Source organism: Salvelinus fontinalis, chromosome 19 (assembly GCF_029448725.1).
Source record: "Salvelinus fontinalis isolate EN_2023a chromosome 19, ASM2944872v1, whole genome shotgun sequence".
NCBI lineage: Eukaryota > Metazoa > Chordata > Actinopteri > Salmoniformes > Salmonidae > Salvelinus > Salvelinus fontinalis.
In genome coordinates, this window is record NC_074683.1 from 50,958,485 (window position 1) to 50,974,736 (window position 16,252).

Genomic DNA, 16,252 nt, shown 5'->3' on the forward strand with positions numbered 1-16,252 from the left:
CATGCTGACTGCAGGAATGTCCCGCTGAACTGTTGCCAGAGACTTGAATGTTAATTTCTCTACCATAAATTGCCTCCAACCTTGTTTTAGAGAATTTGGCAGTAAGTCCAACCGGCCTCACAAACGCAGACCACATGTAACCACGCCAGCCCAGGACCTCCACATCTGGCTTCTTCACCTGCAGGATCATCTGAGGGGGGGTGGGGGGGGGGGGGGGGGGGTGCTACTGAGGAGTATTTCTGTCTGGGGAAAAAGTCATTCTGATTGGCTGGGCCCAAGCATGTGAAATCCATAGATTAGTGGCTAATTCATTTATTTCAATTCAGTGATTTCCTCTAATGAACAGTAACTCAATAAAATCTTAGAAATTGTTGCATTTTGCATTTTATATTTGTGTATAAATATTATAATATTATGTTACTGTACTTACTGTAGTTTTGAGTCTTTTGCTGACTGAATTATTAATGTTTTGCAGATCGAAATTCAACCAGGCCAACAATTCCACTGCGATGGCAAGAGCACTGTTAGGTGCTTTAGATCAGAGGAGTCAATCCATGGAGGGCCTAGTGTCTTCTGTCTTTTACCCATCAACCAGGTGAGGGGTGTTATTTACTGTAACCTAGACAACCAGGTGAGGGGTGTTATTTACTGTAACCTAGACAACCAGGTGAGGGGTGTTATTTACTGTAACCTAGACAACCAGGTGAGGGGTGTTATTTACTGTAACCTAGACAACCAGGTGAGCGGTGTTATTTACTGTAACCTAGACAACCAGGTGAGGGGTGTTATTTACTGTAACCTAGACAACCAGGTGAGGGGTGTTATTTACTGTAACCTAGACAACCAGGTGATGGGTGTTATTTACTGTAACCTAGACAACCAGGTGAGGGGTGTTATTTACTGTAACCTAGACAACCAGGTGAGGGGTGTTATTTACTGTAACCTAGACAACCAGGTGATGGGTGTTATTTACTAATTAGTGACCTTCATTCATCAATGACGTACAAGGAGGAGCGAAAACCTGCAGACTCTCGTCCCACCGTGGATTGAGTCTGACATGTTTCAGATAAAACATCCTGCGAGGTATGTACAGAGATTGTATTGACCGTAGACTTAGAATCGAAGAAGATCCAATCACATTGGATAATTTTGGGGGGGGGGTGGGATCTCCATCTCAGAAATGCACGTATCAGGATAACAGGCGTTGTGTCTGAGAGAAAAGAGGCCCACCAATACTGTTTCGGATGCGAATGTCCGTTCTACTCATTGTAATTCTATGGGACATAGATTCTATGGGCCGAGATTCTAATTCTATGGACTGTACTACAGTATGTACAGTCGTGGCCAAAAGTTGAGAATGACACAAATATTAATTTCCACAAAGTTTGCTGCTTCAGTGTCTTTAGATATTTTTGTCAGATGTTACTATGGAATACTGAAGTATAATTACAAGCATTTCATAAGTGTCAAAGGCTTTTAATGATAATTACATGAAGTTGACGCAAAGAGTCAATATTTGCAGTGTTGACCCTTCTTTTTCAAGACCTCTGCAATCCGCCCTGGTATGCTGTCAATTAACTTCTGGGCCACATCCTGACTGATGGCAGCCCATTCTTACATGATCAATACTTGGAGTTTGTCAGAATTTGTGGGTTTTTGTATGTCCACCCGCCTCTTGAGGATTGACCACAAGTTCTCAATGGGATTAAGGTCTGGGGAGTTTCCTGGCCATGGACAAAAAATATCGATGTTTTGTTCCCCGAGCCACTTAGTTATCACTTTTGCCTTATGACAAGGTGCTCCATCATGCTGGAAAAGGCATTGTTCGTCACCAAACTGTTCCTGGATGGTTGGGAGAAGTTGCTCTCGGAGGATGTGTTGGTACCATTCTTCACCATTGTCAGCAGCATACCACCCTGCATACCACTGCTGGCTTACTTCTGAAGCTAAGCAGGGTCGGTCCTGGTCAGTCCCTGGATGGGAGACCAGATGCTGCTGGAAGTGGTGTTGGAGGGCCAGTAGGAGGCACTCTTTCCTCTGGTCTAAAAAATATCCCAATGCCCCAGGGCAGTGATTGGGGACACTGTCCTGTATAGGGTGCCGTCTTTCGGATGGGACGTTAAACGGGTGTCCTGACTCTCTGAGGTCATTAAAGATCCCATGGCACTTATCGTAAGAGTAGGGGTGTTAACCCCGGTGTCCTGGCTAAATTCCCAATCTGGCCCTCAAACCATCATGGTCACCTAATAATCCCCAGTTTACAATTGGCTCATTCATCCCCCTCCTCTCCCCTGTAACTATTCCCCAGGTCGTTGCTGCAAATGAGAACGTGTTCTCAGTCAACTTACCTGGTAAAATAAATAAATAAAAAAATAAAAAATTCATGGCTGTGTTCTTAGGCAAAGTTGTGAGTGAGCCCACACCCTTGGCTGAGAAGCAACCCCACACATGAATGGTCTCAGGATGCTTTACTGTTGGCATGACACAGGACTGATGGTAGCGCTCACCTTGGCTTCTCCGGACAAGCTTTTTTCCGGATGCCCCAAACAATCGGAAAGGGGATTCATCAGAGAAAATGACTTTACTCCATCCTCAGCAGTCCAATCCCTGTACCTTTTGCAGAATATCAGTCTGTCCCTGATGTTTTTCCTGGAGAGAAGTGGCTTTTTTTGCTGCCCTTCTTGACACCAGGCCATCCTCCAAAAGTCTTCGCCTCACTGTGCGTGCAGATGCACTCACACCTGCCTGCTGCCATTCCTGAGCAAGCTCTGTACTGGTGGTGCCCCGATCCCGCAGCTGAATCATCTTTAGGAGACGGTCCTGGCGCTTGCTGGACTTTCCTGGGCGCCCTGAAGCCTTCTGCAGAAATTCAGTGGAAATCTTATTTTGGGATTCACTTCATTTGCATGGCAAAGAGGGACTTTGCAATTAATTGCAATTCATCTGATCACTCTTCATAACATTCTGGAATATATGCAAATTGCCATCATACGAACTGAGGCAGCAGACTTTGTGAAAATGTATATTTGTGTCATTCTCAAAACTTTTGGCCACGACTGTACACTGAGTACACCAAACATTAGGAACACCTTCCTAATATTGAGTTGAACCCAACCCCTCTCCTTTGACCTCAGAACAGCCTCAGTTCGTCGGGGCCTGGACTCTACAAAGTGTCTAAAGCGTTCCACAGGGATGCTGTGCATGTTGACTCCAATGCTTCACACAGTTGTGTCTAGTTGCCTGGATGTCCTTTGGGTGGTGGACCATTCTTGATCCTCATGGGAAACTGTTGAGCGTGAAAAACCCAGGAGCATTGCGAATCTTGACACATCGCACCTACTACCATACCCTGTTAAAAGGCACTTAAATATTTTTGTCTTGTTTATTCACCATCAGAATGGCACACATACACAATCCATGTCTCAATTGTCTCAAGGCTTCAAAATCTATCATTAGCCTGTCTCCTCCCCTTCATTTACACTGATTGAAGTGGATTTAAGAAGTGACATCAATAAGGGATCATAGCTTTCACCTGGATTCACCACGTCAGTCTATGTCAAGGATGGGCACATTTGACGAGGGTGGGGGCCACAAAAAACTGAACTCATGAGGAGCCACAGTGGCTTGTGGGTCTGCATATCCACATCAATACCATAAATTAGCAGTTCTACACATTTTGCCATAAGGTGGAGGCAAATGCTTGCAGTTTGATTTTATATTTAGATTATCCTCCCTGTTTCTCAGTTTCTGGAGCTGAGTCGAGACCACTGGTTACTGTATATCCAGGGGCTTAGTCGAGACCACTGGGGCTGAGTCGAGACCACTGGGGCTGAGTCGAGACCACTGGGGCTGAGTCGAGACCACTGGTTACTTTATGTCCAGGGGCTGAGTCGAGACCACTGGTTACTGTATATCCAGGGGCTGAGTCGAGACCACTGGTTACTGTATATCCAGGGGCTGAGTCGAGACCACTGGTTACTGTATATCCAGGGGCTGAGTCGAGACCACTGGGGCTGAGTCGAGACCACTGGGGCTGAGTCGAGACCATTGGTTACTGTATATCCAGGGGCTGAATCGAGACCACTGGGGTTGAGTCGAGACCGCTGGTTACTGTATATCCAGGGGCTGAGTCGAGGCCACTGGTTACTGTATATCCAGGGGCTGAGTCGAGACCACTGGTTACTGTATGTCCAGGGGCTGAGTCGAGACCACTGGGGCTGAGTCGAGACCGCTGGTTACTTTATGTCCAGGGGCTGAGTCGAGACCACTGGTTACTGTATATCCAGGGGCTGAGTCGAGACCACTGGTTACTGTATATCCAGGGGCTGAGTCGAGACCACTGGTTACTGTATATCCAGGGGCTGAGTCGAGACCACTGGTTACTGTATATCCAGGGGCTGAGTCGAGACCACTGGTTACTGTATATCCAGGGGCTGAATCGAGACTACTGGTTACTGTATATCCAGGGGCTGAGTCGAGACCACTGGGGCTGAGTCGAGACCACTGGGGCTGAGTCGAGACAACTGGGGCTGAGTCGAGACCACTGGTTACTGTATATCCAGGGGCTGAGTCGAGACCACTGGTTACTGTATATCCAGGGGCTGAGTCGAGACCACTGGGGCTGAGTCGAGACCACTGGGGCTGAGTCGAGACAACTGGGGCTGAGTCGAGACCACTGGTTACTGTATATCCAGGGGCTGAGTCGAGACCACTGGTTACTGTATATCCAGGGGCTGAGTCGAGACCACTGGTTACTGTATATCCAGGGGCTGAGTCGAGACCACTGGGGCTGAGTCGAGACCACTGGTTACTTTATGTCCAGGGGCTGAGTCGAGACCACTGGTTACTGTATATCCAGGGGCTGAGTCGAGACCATTGGTTACTGTATATCCAGGGGCTGAGTCGAGACCACTTGGGCTGAGTCGAGACCATTGGTTACTGTATATCCAGGGGCTGAATCGAGACCACTGGGGCTGAGTCGAGACCACAGGGGCTGAGTCGAGACCACTGGTTACTGTATATCCAGGGGCTGAGTCGAGACCACTGGTTACTGTATATCCAGGGGCTGAGTCGAGACCACTGGTTACTGTATATCCAGGGGCTGAGTCGAGACCACTGGTTACTGTATATCCAGGGGCTGAGTCGAGACCACTGGTTACTGTATATCCAGGGGCTGAGTCGAGACCACTGGTTACTGTATATCCAGAGGCTGAGTCGAGACCACTGGTTACTGTATATCCAGGGGCTGAGTCGAGACCACTGGTTACTGTATATCCAGGGGCTGAGTCGAGACCACTGATTACTTTATGTCCAGGGGCTGAGATGACATCACTACAGCTACTTTATCTGACCCTTTGATTTAGAGGAATGATGGAATGTCACTTTTTTTGCCTCAAAGGCACGTTTCTAACACTGACATTACATTCTCCTCTTCTTACTTACCACACCGCCAGAGATAACAGATATATAAAGACTGTCTCATCACACCACACCGCCAGAGATAACAGATATAGACTCACACCACACCGCCAGAGATAACAGATATAGACTCACACCACACCGCCAGAGATAACAGATATCTAAAGGCTGTCTCATCACACCACACCGCCAGAGATAACAGATATAGACTCACACCACACCGCCAGAGATAACAGATATCTAAAGGCTGTCTCATCACACCACACCGCCAGAGATAACAGATATAGACTCACACCACACCACCAGAGATAACAGATATAGACTCACACCACACCGCCAGAGATAACAGATATCTAAAGGCTGTCTCATCACACCACACCGCCAGAGATAACAGATATAGACTCACACCACACCGCCAGGTCTCTGACCTCCTCCCTGTTGACTCACACCACACCGCCAGAGATAACAGATATAGACTCACACCACACCACACCGCCAGAGATATCAGATATCTAAAGGCTGTCTCATCACACCACACCACACCGCCAGAGATATCAGATATCTAAAGGCTGTCTCATCACACCACACCGCCAGGTCTCTGACCTCCTCCCTGTAGGCTGTCTCATCACACCACACCGCCAGGTCTCTGACCTCCTCCCTGTAGACTCACACCACACCGCCAGGTCTCTGACCTCCTCCCTGTAGACTCACACCACACCTCCAGAGATAACAGATATAGACTCACACCACACCGCCAGAGATAACAGATATAGACTCACACCACACCGCCAGAGATAACAGATATAGACTCACACCACACCGCCAGAGATAACAGATATAGACTCACACCACACCGCCAGGTCTCTGACCTCCTCCCTGTAGACTCACACCACACCGCCAGAGATAACAGATATAGACTCACACCACACCGCCAGGTCTCTGACCTCCTCCCTGTAGGCTGTCTCATCACACCACACCGCCAGGTCTCTGACCTCCTCCCTGTAGACTCACACCACACCGCCAGGTCTCTGACCTCTTCCCTGTAGACTCACACCACACCGCCAGAGATAACAGATATAGACTCACACCACACCGCCAGGTCTCTGACCTCCTCCCTGTAGGCTGTCTCATCACACCACACCGCCAGGTCTCTGACCTCCTCCCTGTAGACTCACACCACACCGCCAGAGATAACAGATATAGACTCACACCACACCGCCAGGTCTCTGACCTCCTCCCTGTAGACTCACACCACACGTCCAGGTCTCTGACCTCCTCCCTGTAGGCTGTCTCATCACACCACACCGCCAGGTCTCTGACCTCCTCCCTGTAGACTCACACCACACCGCCAGGTCTCTGACCTGCTCCCTGTAGGCTTTCTCATCACACCACACCGCCAGGTCTCTGACCTCCTCCCTGTAGGCTCACACCACACCGCCAGAGATAACAGATATCTAAACTAGGACAAAGAGGACACAGGTTTCCTTCTTTAATGCCATGTAAGGTCTATGCTTTGGTGTGATTTTGATTACCACCCCTGGTAGTTCTGTGGAACCACCACCACATTGCGGTTAAACCTCTCACTTCCTCTTCACTCTGTCAGCTGTATAAACTCTCTCCTAACCCACCTCAGAGTCAGACCCAGAGAGCAGGGGTTTGCCTTGCAGGGGAGAGGTGTTAAACTGTGACTGGCTCTTCCTTCTTACCAAATAAATGTTAAAACCAAGACCTTATGACGACAGATATCCTCCTTCCTTTTGGATAGCATATGCCCCCTAGTGGATGAAAGCTATAACTACAGCCTTGCACGAAGAACACTGTCCTATTGAAAGAGTTGAGGAACTAAATACAAACCAAGATCAGAACAGCTAGATAGGCCTTCTACAAGGATGAAATCAAACCACTGGGAGAAAAAAAACTAAATCCAGCTAAATGGCACAAGGAACTCAAGGCTTTAGCCAACATCTCCAAGTTTGTACCCTCCTTCCACATTGCGGGCCAGATGATGGCAGAGGAATAGCACCGAGGAATTTGAAGCTCTCGACCCGCTCCTCTACAGCTTAGTGATGTGGATGGGGGCGTGCTCGCCCCTCCGTTTCCTGTGGTCCACGATCGGCTCTTTTGTTTTGCTGACGTTGAGGGAGAGGTTGTTGTCCTGGCGCCACACCTTCAGGTCTCTGACCTCATCCCTGTAGGCTGTCTCATCACACCACACCGCCAGGTCTCTGACCTCCTCCCTGTAGACTCACACCACACCGCCAGGTCTCTGACCTCCTCCCTGTAGGCTGTCTCATCACACCACACCGCCAGGTCTCTGACCTCCTCCCTGTCTCATCACACCACACCGCCAGGTCTCTGACCTCCTCCCTGTAGGCTGTCTCATCACACCACACCGCCAGGTCTCTGACCTCCTCCCTGTAGGCTGTCTCATCACACCACACCGCCAGGTCTCTGACCTCCTCCCTGTAGGCTCACACCACACCGCCAGGTCTCTGACCTCCTCCCTATAGGCTCACACCACACCTCCAGGCCTCTGACCTCCTCCCTGTAGACTCACACCACACCGCCAGGTCTCTGACCTCCTCCCTGTAGGCTGTCTCATCACACCACACTGCCAGGTCTCTGACCTCCTCCCTGTAGGCTCACACCACACCGCCAGGTCTCTGACCTCCTCCCTGTAGGCTGTCTCATCACACCACACTGCCAGGTCTCTGACCTCCTCCCTGTAGGCTGTCTCATCACACCACACTGCCAGGTCTCTGACCTCCTCCCTGTAGGCTGTCTCATCACACCACACCGCCAGGTCTCTGACCTCCTCCCTGTAGACTCACACCACACCGCCAGGTCTCTGACCTCCTCCCTGTAGGCTCACACCACACTGCCAGGTCTCTGACCTCCTCCCTGTAGACTCACACCACACTGCCAGGTCTCTGACCTCCTCCCTATAGGCTGTCTCATCACACCACACCGCCAGGTCTCTGACCTCCTCCCTGTAGGCTCACACCACACTACCAGAGATAACAGATATCTAAACTAGGGCAAAGAGGACATAGGTTTCATTCTTTAATGCCATATCAGGTCTATGCTTTGGTGTGATTTTGATTACCACCCCTGGTAGTTCTGTGGAACCACCACCACATTGCGGTTTAACCTCTCACTTCCTCTTCACTTTGTTAGCTGTATAAACTCTCTCCTAACCCACCTCAGAGTCAGACCCAGAGAACAGGGGTTTGCCTTGCAGGGGAGAGGTGTTAAACTGTGACTGGCTGCCTGATTGTATGATGGCGCTGGAGCACAAGGCAGACGTTTTACGTGCCTCAAACGGATTGTTTTTTGTTGTTGGTTTATCTGCGCTGTTTGTAACTTATTTTTAAACTTATTTTGTACATAATGTTGCCGCTACCGTCTCTTATGACCGAAAATAACTTCTTGACATCAAGACTGCGTTTACTCACCAAGGACTAGCAGAACCCTTTTTCTTCTTTCACGACGAGCCCGAGGCGGAGTATATACCTTGCGAACAGGCTCCGACCCCTGAGATCTGCGTGAAGAGGAGGCGGAGAAAGAGGGGCCGGAGAGCAGGCTGCCTTCTGAGAATTTGAAGGCGATGGAATAGACTCCAACTTCCCTCAATTCTGCTAGCAAACATCCAATAAAATGGACGAGTTATGTGGAAGATTAAACTACCAACAGAACATTAAAAACTGTAACATCTTATTCTTCACGGAGTCGTGGCTGAACGACGACAGTATCAACATACATACAGCTAGCTGGTTATACGATGTACCGGCAGGATAGAATAGCGGCGTCTGGTAAGACAAGGGGCGGCGAACTATGTATTTTTGTAAATAACAGCTGGTGCACGATATCTAAGGAGGTGTCAAGCTATTGCTCGCCTGAGGTAGAGTTTCTCATGATAAGTTGTAGACCACACTACCTACCGAGAGAGTTCTCATCTGTATTCTTCCTAGCTGTTTACATACCACCTCAGTTAGAGGTTGGCACTAAGACAGCATTGAATGAGCTGTATTCCTCCATAAGCAAACAAGAAAACGCTCACCCAGAGGCGGCGCTCCTAGTAGCCGGGGACTTTAATGCAGGGAAGCTTAAATCAGTTTTACCAATTTTCTATGTTAAATGTGCAACCAGAGGGAAAATAACTCTGGACCACCTTTCCTCTACACACAGAGACAAATACAAAGCTCTCCCTCCATTTGGCAAATCTGTCACGGTTTTCTAAAGTTGAACCCAGAAGCAGACCAGGACAAGGAGAGTAAGACGAAGGTGAGTATTTATTTACAAGTTTAAATGTAGTGATAGAAAAATCCAAGTGACGGAGCGGGCAGCGGAGGTGAGTTGATGGGATTGAATAGGCAGATCCAATGAAGTAACTGAAGTCACCGACGACCAGGTAGGGATGAGATGAGTGTTCCGGGTGAATGACTGTAGACAGAAAAAACGGAGGTGAGTTCAAGGCAAGCAAGACGTACAAAACAACAAAACAAACTCTATCAAACTGGAGGCTGATACACTGGCACAACATACTGTTCATGGCTAATGATCCGGCAGGGAATGGATGTCAGGTCAGTGCTTATGAAGTGGAGGGGTGATGATCAGGACCAGGTGTGCAGATAGCGGATTGGAAACAGGTGCGGTAAATCAGAGATCTCCCAACTAGCTACGTCGCCCGGCAACCAGACAGGGTGCGTTCCAGGACACCGGAAAAAACACTCCAGGACAGAAACACAGGCAAAAACAGACTCAGGAAGCGGGATTCGTGACAAATCTGACCATAATTCCATCCTCCTGATTCCTGCTTACAAGCAAACATTAAAGCAGGAAGCACCAGTGACTAGATCAATAAAAAATTGGTCAGATGAAGCAGATGCTACAGGACTGTTTTGCTAGCACAGACTGGAATATGTTCCGGGATTCCTCCAATGGCATTGAGGAGTACACCACATCAGTCATTGGCTTCATCAATAATTGCATCGATGACATCGTCCCCACAATGACCGTACGTACATACCCCAACCAGAAGAGATGGATTACAGGCAGCATCCTCATTGAGCTAAAGGCTAGAGCTGCCGCTTTCAAAGAGCGGGATTCTAACCCGGAAGCTTATAAGGAATCCCGCTATGCCCTCCGATGAACCATCAAACAGGCAAAGCGCCAATACAGGACTAAGATCGAGTCGTACTACACTGGCTCCGACGCTCGCCGGATGTGGCAGGGCTTGCAAACCATGATAGACTACAAAGGGAAGCACAGCTGGGAGCTGCCCAATGACACGAGCCTACCAGACGAGCTAAACTACTTCTATGTTCGCTTCGAGGCAAGTAACACTGAAACATTCATGAGAGCACCAGCTGTACCGGAAGATTGTGTGATCACGCTCTCCGCAGCCGATGTGAATAAGACCTTGAGACAGGTCAACATTCACAAGGCCGCAGGGCCAGACGGATTACCGGGTCATGTTCCCCCGAACATGCGCTCTCTTCACTGACATTTTCAACCTCTTCCTGTCCGAGTCTGTAATACCTACATGTTTTAAGCAGACCAGCATAGTCCCTGTGCCCAAGAAGACAAAGGTAACCTGCCTAAATGACTACCAACACGTAGCACTCACGTCTGTAGCCATGAAGTGCTTTGAAAGGCTGGTCATGGCTCACAACAACACCATCATCCCAGACCCACTCCAATTTACATACCGCCCCAACAGATCCACAGATGATGCAATGTCTATTGCACTTCACACTGCTCCAAAACCGACAGAAAAAAGCTAGACTACGGTTTGCAATTGCACATGGGGACAAAGACCGTACTTTTTGGAGAAATGTCCTCTGGTCTGATGAAACAAAAATAGAACTGTTTGGCCATAATGACCATCGTTGTTTTTAGAGGAAAAAGGGGGAGACTTGCAAGCCAAAGAACACCATCCCAACCGTGAAGCACGGGGGTGGCAGCATCATGTTGTGGGGGTGCTTTGCTGCAGGAGGGACTGGTGCACTTCACAAAATAGATGGCATCATGAGGGGGGAAATGTTGTGGATATATTGAAGCAACATCTCAAGACATCAGTCAGGAAGTTAAAGCTTGGTTGCAAATGGGTCTTCCAAATGGACAATGACCCCAAGCATCTTTCCAAAGTTGTGGCAAAATGGCTTAAGGACAACAAAGTCAAGGTGTTGGAGTGGCCATCACAAAGCCCTGACCTCAATCCTATAGAAAATGTGTGGGCAGAACTGAAAAAGTGTGTGTGAGCAAGGAGGCCTACAAACCTGACTCAGTTACACCAGCTCAGTCAGGAGGAATGGGCCAAAATTCACCCAACTTATTGTGGGATGCTTGTGGAAGGCTACCCGAAATGTTTGACCCAAGTTAAACAATTTAATGGCAATGCTAACAATTACTAATTGAGTGTATGTAAACTTCTGACCCACTGGGAATGTGATGGAAGAAATAAAAGCTGAAATAAATCATTCTCTCTACTATTATTCTGACATTTCACATTCTTAATATAAAGTGGTGATCCTAACTGACCTAATACAGGGAATTTTTACTCGGATTAAATGTAAGGAATTGTGAAAAACTGAGTTTAAATGTATTTGTCCAAGGTGTATGTAAAACTTCTGACTTCAACTGTACAAAGTGAAATGTAACAACAGCCAGTACACAGTGGAATGTAAACAACAACCATTACACAGTGGAATGTAAACAACCATTACACAGTGGAATATAAACAACAACCATTACACAGTGGAATATAACAACAACCATTACACAGTGGAATGTAAACAACAACCATTACACAGTGGAATGTAAACAACAACAACCATTACACAGTGGAATGTAAACAACAACCATTACACAGTGGAATGTAAACAACAACAACCATTACACAGTGGAATGTAAACAACAACCATTACACAGTGGAATGTAAACAACAACCATTACACAGTGGAATGTAAACAACAACCATTACACAGTGGAATGTAAACAACAACCATTACACAGTGGAATGTAAACAACAACCATTACACAGTGGAATGTAAACAACAACCATTACACAGTGGAATGTAACAACAACCATTACACAGTGGAATGTAAACAACAACCATTACACAGTGGAATGTAACAACAACAGCCATTACACAGTGGAATGTAAACAACAACCATTACACAGTGGAATGTAAACAACAACCATTACACAGTGGAATATAACAACAACAACCATTACACAGTGGAATGTAACAACAACAGCCATTACACAGTGGAATGTAAACAACAACCATTACACAGTGGAATGTAAACAACAGCCATTACACAGTGGAATGTAAACAACAACCATTACACAGTGGAATGTAACAACAACAACCATTACACAGTGGAATATAACAACAACCATTACACAGTGGAATGTAAACAACAACAACCATTACACAGTGGAATGTAACAACAACAACCATTACACAGTGGAATATAACAACAACCATTACACAGTGGAATATAACAACAACCATTACACAGTGGAATGTAAACAACAACCATTACACAGTGGAATATAACAACAACCATTACACAGTGGAATGTAAACAACAACCATTACACAGTGGAATGTAAACAACAACCATTACACAGTGGAATGTAAACAACAACAGCCATTACACAGTGGAATGTAAACAACAACCATTACACAGTGGAATGTAAACAACAACCATTACACAGTGGAATGTAAACAACAACAACCATTACACAGTGGAATGTAAACAACAACAGCCATTACACAGTGGAATGTAAACAACAACCATTACACAGTGGAATGTAAAAACAACCATTACACAGTGGAATGTAAACAACAACCATTACACAGTGGAATGTAAACAACAACCATTACACAGTGGAATGTAAACAACAACCATTACACAGTGGAATGTAAACAACAACCATTACACAGTGGAATGTAAACAACAACAACCATTACACAGTGGAATGTAAACAACAACCATTACACAGTGGAATGTAAACAACAACCATTACACAGTGGAATATAACAACAACCATTACACAGTGGAATGTAAACAACAACCATTACACAGTGGAATGTAAACAACAACCATTACACAGTGGAATATAACAACAACAACCATTACACAGTGGAATGTAAACAACAACCATTACACAGTGGAATGTAAACAACAACCATTACACAGTGGAATGTAAACAACAACAACCATTACACAGTGGAATGTAACAACAACAGCCATTACACAGTGGAATGTAAACAACAACCATTACACAGTGGAATGTAAACAACAACCATTACACAGTGGAATGTAAACAACAACCATTACACAGTGGAATGTAAACAACAACAACCATTACACAGTGGAATGTAACAACAACAGCCATTACACAGTGGAATGTAACAACAACAGCCATTACACAGTGGAATATAAACAACAACCATTACACAGTGGAATGTAAACAACAACCATTACACAGTGGAATATAAACAACAACCATTACACAGTGGAATGTAACAACAACCATTACACAGTGGAATGTAAACAACAACCATTACACAGTGGAATGTAACAACAACCATTACACAGTGGAATGTAAACAACCATTACACAGTGGAATGTAAACAACCATTACACAGTGGAATGTAACAACAACCATTACACAGTGGAATGTAACAACAACCATTACACAGTGGAATGTAAACAACAACAGCCATTACACAGTGGAATGTAAACAACAACCATTACACAGTGGAATGTAACAACAACCATTACACAGTGGAATGTAAACAACAACAACCATTACACAGTGGAATGTAACAACAACCATTACACAGTGGAATGTAAACAACAACCATTACACAGTGGAATGTAAACAACCATTACACAGTGGAATGTAAACAACAACAACCATTACACAGTGGAATGTAAACAACAACCATTACACAGTGGAATGTAAACAACAACCATTACACAGTGGAATATAACAACAACAACCATTACACAGTGGAATATAACAACAACCATTACACAGTGGAATATAACAACAACCATTACACAGTGGAATGTAAACAACCATTACACAGTGGAATGTAAACAACAACCATTACACAGTGGAATGTAAACAACAGCCATTACACAGTGGAATGTAAACAACAACCATTACACAGTGGAATGTAACAACAACCATTACACAGTGGAATGTAAACAACAACAACCATTACACAGTGGAATGTAAACAACAACCATTACACAGTGGAATGTAAACAACAACAACCATTACACAGTGGAATGTAAACATGTAAAACCATTACACAGTGGAATGTAAACAACAACCATTACACAGTGGAATGTAAACAACAACAACCATTACACAGTGGAATGTAAACAACAACAACCATTACACAGTGGAATGTAAACAACAACCATTACACAGTGGAATGTAAACAACAACCATTACACAGTGGAATGTAACAACAACCATTACACAGTGGAATGTAAACAACAACCATTACACAGTGGAATATAACAACAACCATTACACAGTGGAATGTAAACAACAACCATTACACAGTGGAATGTAAACAACAACCATTACACAGTGGAATGTAAACAACCACAACCATTACACAGTGGAATGTAAACAACAACAACCATTACACAGTGGAATGTAAACAACAACCATTACACAGTGGAATGTAAACAACAACAACCATTACACAGTGGAATGTAAACAACAACAACCATTACACAGTGGAATGTAAACAACAACCATTACACAGTGGAATGTAAACAACAACCATTACACAGTGGAATGTAAACAACAACCATTACACAGTGGAATGTAAACAACCATTACACAGTGGAATGTAAACAACAACCATTACACAGTGGAATGTAAAAACGGTCAAATTTCTAATTTGATCTTTAACGGAAGAGAATGCACGGTATTTGGGCCTGCCTTTGTCAATAATAATAATAATAAAATGGACACATTGATTGAATCTGGTCGTTTAACCTGCAACAGTAAACTCAGCGTCTGTGAATGCAATGACATATCGGGCTGCGTCTCAAACTGCCACCTTATCCTCTACATGGTCTACTACGTTGCACCAGAGCTCTATGGGTCCTCGTTCTAAAGAAGTGCACTATATTTACATTTAAGTCATTTAGCAGACGCTCTTTTTTTTATTTTACCTTTATTTAACTAGTTAAGTCAGTTAAGAACAAACTCTTATTTTCAATGACGGCCTAGGAACAGTGGGTTAACTGCCTTGTTCAGGGGGCAGAACGACAGATTTGTACCTCGTCAGCTCGGGGATTTGAACTTGCAACCTTTCGGTTACTAGCCCAAAGCTCTAACCACTAGGCTACCCTGCCGCCCCTATATCAGAGACTAGGAGGCCATTTGGAGACACAGATCCATTATAGTCTGGGAACACATATTGTTGTTGTACATAATGTCATTCAGCGACAGCGAGAGTGGGTGTGTTGTGGTTTTACAAAGCCCCCCCCCCTCTTCCTCTTCCTCCTCTGGGTTTCTGTCTGAGGTAAAAACACGTTTCCTAACATCAGGGTGAATCAGAAACGCTGTACCGTCACTTCAGGGATGAAGAAGATGGAATGTAACGTGTGGATGACAGCGGTCCTCCTGTCATTATACCTTTCAGATCATGTACTGACTGAACAACTTCCCGACTGCGAAGGTGAGATCGAGATATGATGTCATTTATTCACTCGTTTCTAGAGAAGGAAGCTTGTTTTTCCACGATGCGTCAATAAGTTGTCACGTCAACTGCGTTATGACC